We start from the raw sequence: 6,954 nt of genomic DNA, 5'->3' as shown, positions 1-6,954 counted from the left end.
CGGCCGTTCAGCTGCCGTGCGGATGTCACCCGGAGCCGCGGCGCGGGGAGGTGAGGGCTGCGCCGCCCTGCGCTCTGCGTGTCCTCGTTTTGGCGGCTGGGGGCTGCGGGCTGCGTGTGCGCTCGAGGTGCTGCGGTGGCCGTGCGCCTGCCGGGCTGAGCGACGCTGCCTGCGGGGCTCTCTGCGAACCCTTACGGCGGCTGGCGGAGCGGAGCGGAACGAGTCGTTCTGCTGATGGCCTTCAGCCTTCCGATCGGATTTTTTTTCCCTAGACCTCGCGTGATTTACTGGAATGTTCCGAGCTCTCCCTGTTAACTTATAGCCTCTGATGACTGTGACTGGGAAGCACAGCTGGATGTGAGGCGGTGACTGCTGTCTGTCCGTCCGTCCATCCGTGTGTGCAGCTAACCTCTCGGCATCTGCGTTGGTGCCCGGCCCTGGGGCTGAGCTGCGGGCTGCTGGCAGTGTGTGGTACCGACCGATGCGGCCTCCAGGTGATGGAATCTGGTGATGAATGCTTACGCTCAGCGTCAGCCTTCTACCATGTGTTTACTTTACACGCCGCTATTACTGTTTGCCCATTAAATCATCGTGCGTGTCTTGTGCTAATGCGTAGTAATGGACTTGAAGGACGGGTAGGTGCTCGTTAATTGATTATGGCTTGCTGCAGGATGCTGTGCCCTGACTAAGAGCCTAGTGGTGTGGGATGATGCTTAAAATGCATACTGGAGAACTCTTCCAGGCTGTAGTACAAGCAAGTATTTCCGTAGTGTGGCAATTATATTATGTTTATATTGAATTTTGGATGTGCCTATATGTAAGCTAGTGTGTACATACTCAGACTTCAGGAATTAATGGAGAGCACAATAGAAAATAGAAAGAAAAATGTATGTGCTTATACAGTTCCTGAATGGAAGCCACATTATCAGCAACAGATGTAAGACATATTTAAAGACACGTAGGTCGAGTGGCTGCATTCTCTCTTGTCCTTGCACTTTTGTCCTTTACAAATGTTGTATATGTAATATTCAGGATAACATTCATAAATATAAGAAAATATTTTAAGGATCAAAACCCGTAAGTAATTTGGGTTCTGTGAAGAGCTTTAATGGAGTTGTTGGGAGTGCTTGTAGACATAACATATTTTACAATAATTTCCCTTTTTTTTTCTTTTTTTCTTTTTTCTTTTTAGTGAATCAAAGTCTTGAGTTTGGTGGAAAGTCTGTACTTGGGTTAAATTCAGTACTGTTGTTATTTATTACATCGTTAAAAAAAATCTGGTTTTCTGGAAGTGTGTCTTATCTAAGTTGCAAAGTCAAGTCTGCAAGTCATGGCTCTTGCTTTTGCCCAGTGGGCAGTTCTCTTATGTTTCCACTGTGTCAGTGGCCATATTCTGATTGTTATTTGCTCATCTGTTACTGAAATGATAAATGATTCTCTTTGGAGATGAAGTGACTTAGAATTGATTGGAGAAGTTCTTGTCTTGTTGGGTGGGAGTACTGTTTCGTTGTTTTGTGTATCCAGGATTTTGAAAGAGAAGACTGAGGTTGGCCAAGGGTTGCTTCTGTAAATATTTGGCTAGCTTATGGATCTGACTTCTTTTCAGTGGACAGCTTACATGTAGGTCTATTCATTTAAATAAAGATAGATTCGTTGAAAAGTGATTTGTGTTTGAGAATAAAATTTCTTTATAAGGTTATTAACAAAACTGTGTAAAATGCTCTAAATACGTACTGCATCTGCAGGGACTCCCTGCAGTCACCCATCTGGGTGAGCATGTCAAAGGTGGAAATTAGCGCAGTCCTCTGGAGCGTGATCTGATGCAAGAACCTGCTGCTTCAGGCAGTTGGGAATTTCTGCCGAAAATAATTATGATGCAAATGGAGGATGAAGGGATTAATTTTCCCTTTGCTTTAAGTGAATCTGCTGTGACCGTCCAAGGAGTGTGACAGCATGACAAATCTCTTCCTTCCCACAATCAATAATCTGTACATGCCCAAGGTTTTGTGGGCTCAGCTCTTGTTTTGGTGAAGCGTCTGCTGGCTGGTACAGCACCGAGGGTGGGGGGTGTGTACTGGCCTCTGTGCTCCTCATTTCTTGCTCCCTGCTGTGAGGACGCTCAGTCTCAAGGTCTGCTCTGACTCTGTGTTTGTGATACATAGATTGCACTGCTGCTGCAGAGGCTTCATGTGGGTTGGTATCACTTTTCCCAAAAGAGGAAATGTAACTACAGCTGAGGAGTGAAGTTAGCACCAAGAGGGCTCACTTAGGGGCCTCTTTTGGTAAGGAAGATAATAAAGGTGGGAGAATTAAGTTTTTGGACTTATTTATTGAGATCTGCTTTCCTTATTCCCAAGCCATTTCTCCCTAGCTTTATTCCTGAGGCGATTGTAAGCAAACCAGAGGGATTATATTCCTTCTATAAACACGTTGTTTCAGTTTGACACATCAAACACATTATGGGAATATTTTTCCTTCTTTTCTCTTCAAGCTCTTCTAATTGTGGGTGGAAAGCCACATGAAAACATCAAGCAGGTGTAAGCAGCTGTGAGCTGCAGCCAAAAGACATCTATTGTTTATTCCGTTTTGAAGTCCACAGTGTACTGCTGCAATCCCAGGGCCCTTTGCTATGAATTTGCAATTTCTGTTCTTTTTGACTGCGGAAGGAGGATGCACGGACAGGCTTTGTATGGTCTGTCAGGACTTCACCATGGGACACAGCACAGAAGCTAGAAGTAAGCATTAGGGAGTGCAAGTTACTGCTTGTGCCATCCTTTGCTTTCACAGCTGGGTTGCTCCCAGTCTCTGACTAAACTTGGAGAGCTTGCATCAGTATTTCAACTTGATACCACATAGCATCCCAGAGATGAGCTTGTACTCGAGACTTAAGATGTCTGGCTTAGACTTGAAGCTTTCAGTGGATACAATATTTATCATAATCTTAATGGGCCTTTCTGATCTTTACTTAATTTTACTTTCAAAACATGTGTTGAAGTTCCAGTTGCGTGCCTCAGATTCTATGTTGCTTGAGGTCCTGCTAGATCAAGCTGTTTCTTACATTCAGTTGTTCTGTCTCCTGTAAAACATGTAATTGAGCACCAGGCCTCCTGTTCAATAACTAAATGTACTTTGTCATGGCTACTTGTAGTATGCATTAGGGTTTCTTAATTTGTTTGGTGGTTTTGTTTTTGTTTTGTTTTGGTGGGAGGGGAGGCTGTTTCTTCTTTCAGCATCCTTCTTAGAATCTAGGCTCTCTAACTGCCTATCATGTTTAAGTGATGGTAATGTCAACCAGATTTACAGGAACAGAAAACATCAGAGCTGAGCAAGGATTCTGTACCTGTTTATTCAGGCAAGATTTGTGTTTATCTTTTGCCTAAAGTGTCAAATTGAGAGTGTTTGTTTCTTTCCCTTTCCACTTCAGCAGGATTTATAAGCCTTTTTGTTAACAGTTACTAATTTTCAGAAAGAAGACTTTCCTATGCTAGCTTCACTCCTTCTGACTGATTTGGGAATCTTCCGCACAGAGTTTCTGTAGAAATCTGAAAGCTGTTTCCCCAAATCTAAGACAAAGAGTGTCTCAAGAAATCACAGCTTTGTTTTTTTTGGCAGTTCCCAGTGAGAGTTACTAGTACCTTGAACTCAAAGTAGGAGGAACCTTGTCTAAAGAAAAGGTAACTTATGTCATTTTCCAAGTGAATGTAAATCTTTTCTAGCAGTGCTTTCTCTCTGCAGCTACACTTATTCTTTTTTTTTTTCCCTTCCTCTCTGTTCCACATGCCATCTGTCTTATTTTCTGGTTTGTTTTCTTTTTAAATACTCTAAAACTGATGCAGAAGACAGAAAAGAAGCATGAATTTTTATGAACTGTTGCTGCCACCTTCACTCTTGGAGGAAGATGTATGGATGACTTCCTGCCAGGTCAGGTGATGCTATGATACCAGAAACTGATTGGAATCTGCCTAGGTTCTTACCTGGGATGTTGTAAGGAACAATTCACTGTCATCAGTGGCTCAGCAGTACTTTCATGTTGAGTCACTTAGTGTGCAAACTATTTTGTATGATATTTAGAGTATCTATTAAAGAACAAACAACTTTTCTTGTAATCTGTAACCAGCGTTTGACTTCTCAAACTTTTTTTTTCTTTTTCCTTGTCACTCATTGAGCCTTCTGCAGTGAAGCTGCTGAAGATTAATAGTAGCAACTCTGATAACTTTTGGCATAAAATCCAGAGAGTTCCTTCCATCCCATGTCCAAGAGCTTCCAGCCTGCAGATGTTGTCCACTGGATGTGTGGTGTGAGTGATGACATTGTGGTGACAGTGGGTGGTGAAGCAAATGGGAAAGTCTTTGATTTCCACTTTGTTATGGAGCAGCGTATTCTATGTGCTGAAACACATACAGGTGTGTGGTGAAAGACTGACTTTGCCTGATATAAGCCAGTCACCTGCACAGATATGGGCCTAATGTTCAACAGCCATGTGACAGTTGATGGACGTGGGAGGAACCACTGTCACTTGCATGTGAAGGGTCAAGTAACAAGCAGTTGAAGTAGTCATCAGGGTGGCTAGGAGATGAATTATGAACTCAAAGGAGTGACAAGCATGGCTTTCACTCAGTGCAGTCTGTTGTTCTCCAGCCCTTGCTTTCATATCAGCTGAAGAAATTTCCTTTGATTTACTTGTTTTTTCTTTTTTTTTTTTTCAGGGAGGGCATGATGCTGAGCTCTGTTGGTTAGACATGCTTTATTGCTGGGAGGTGAATAGACAGTGAGAGATGGCTGGCATCATTACATTGCTGTGCAGAGGCTAGGCAGGAACTTGCAGTGTCATCTATGTGTGTTCTGCTGCAGTCACACAGGACTGAAAGCAAAATCTCTGGTGTGGAGCTCATGTTGACGTAGTTGTTGATGGGAGAGGAATTGTTTCCTTTAATACAAGAATTCTTCATTCCTTAAAACAGAGCCTGCTGCTAGCTGATCAGTCAGCAAATTTAAAAGTGGATTATTTGTTTTGAAAATCGGTTTTTATATTGTAAGGCATGTTTTCTGTTAGTACAAGTAGCACACTGTCATGAAAAGAGTTTTCTCTTCTCCCACTCAGTTGACACTGTGCATTTGACACTGTTATACAAGTGGTAAGTTCCAGTGTTTCGCTAACTGGTTGTATCCTTTCCTGAACACTGGCCTGGTGGCTTCAATCTCAAGCTGAATTTGGAAGATAATAGACAGCTTTTACAACTCGTAGCTACCAGTGTGTGCTCCTCCCTAGAAGCTTACTGGGATGATAAATTCAAAAAATGCAGAGTTGCCTTCAGCATGAATGGGGGAACATGAAAACAACTAGGCCTGATGCTCTGGTGGACATTGGTGAGCTGCCTCTAGACTCAATGAGTAGTGAGCGATGAAGAAAATACATTATCTAGGAGAATTGGTATTAGTCCTTCTGTTCAACTCTGAAGGCCATTTCAGATTAGGTTTATGAGGAAAAGCAAGAAAGGTATGTTCTGTTCCTTGTTTTCCTCTGAGAAGAAAATACCAAAAACTCTGCAGAGCAGAAGTACCTGCTTCTTGCAGAATCCAGCCCAGGTATATTTGGAATGCAGTGATATTTTTATGTACTTTCTGTAAGGGCTTCAACTTTCAAAATGTATTTCTTAGGCAAAATGATTGCCATCCCCCAGTAAATGGTAACAGGCCTTTAAAAGTATCTCTTCTGACTTTGTTTTTTGCCTTTTTTTCTTCTCTTCTATTGATGTTGGAACTTAATAAATGATTTAATTTCTGCAGATGTCATTGAAATCAGGGCTTCTCTTTCAGTGCTGATACCGTTTTCAATTGTTAACTACTTTGCAGTCAACATTACATTGTGTTTAAAAGTCTTAACTGATACTTTATTTTACAACCATCCTTTAATTTCTGTTGTCTTTTCCATTCCACATACTATTTATTCTAAACGTTGCAATGAAAGAGCTGCAGATGATTATTTTATCAGTGAAAGGCTCTAGGATGATAGCAGACTGTGTTAGAAATTGAAATTTATTTTATCTGGCCTTGAAATGTATCTTCCTGTTTCCCTTCACTTTTTATCTTTCTGCCTCACTGAGTTCAGCAAGCAGAAAGGCTCAGAAAAGCTGTGTTGACCCCATGAAAAGCTCATGCCACATACTGTCTGTTCATTAGGTTAGCCAGCAGTGCATTCTGGATTTGAAGTGTAGATTTACTTCTAAGTCTTGTAGTAGTTATTGATCAGAATATATATCTAGTTCTAGAATAATATACTTCCTATAAATAATGTGCCAGTGCTTTTTTAATTACATATTTAATTGTATTGTATGTAATGTAACTTATTTAATTACATACCCAGGCATGGTAGGTATAAGCTAGATTTTTTTTGGGGGGGGGGAAGTTGTATATTTTTATCCAGTTCGGAGACAGATTTCTAGAGGGACTGTGAAAAGGTCTGAATTGTTCTTTACGAAGTCTTAAGTTTTAGACACTCAAGCTGGTTTAAAAACAAAGGCTCTAAGATGGACAAAAAATGCTGTTAATAGATTAACTATTTTGGATGACTTCAACTTGAGATCAGCCAAGCAATTACTTTGATGTAGCTGTAAACAAGAGAAGATGAGGCTTTGCTTGGAATATGTGGGCAATCTGAACCACTCACCATTACCAGCTATGTTAGGACTAATGTGGAGTGAAAGAAAAGCCCACAGTTTTCATCTTTGGGCTCCAATTCTGCAGAACTATACTTAGGTACTGGAAGTACAATAAGCAAGTAGTCCCTCTGAAGGCACTTGATGCAGACATAAATCTGTGTGAGTGCAGGGCTCAGCGATGTTGCAGTACCTGCTGTGAGGCTGAAATGGCTTCCATGAAAGTGCAGCACTGGAGCAATTGGTTGAAGCTATTTGTAAAATCAGGTTAAACTTTGTGAAGGGTTTTTTTTTTTTT

The sequence above is a fragment of the Meleagris gallopavo genome, chromosome 2, assembly GCF_000146605.3.
Source record: "Meleagris gallopavo isolate NT-WF06-2002-E0010 breed Aviagen turkey brand Nicholas breeding stock chromosome 2, Turkey_5.1, whole genome shotgun sequence".
Lineage (NCBI taxonomy): Eukaryota > Metazoa > Chordata > Aves > Galliformes > Phasianidae > Meleagris > Meleagris gallopavo.
This window is presented reverse-complemented; position numbering follows the sequence as displayed.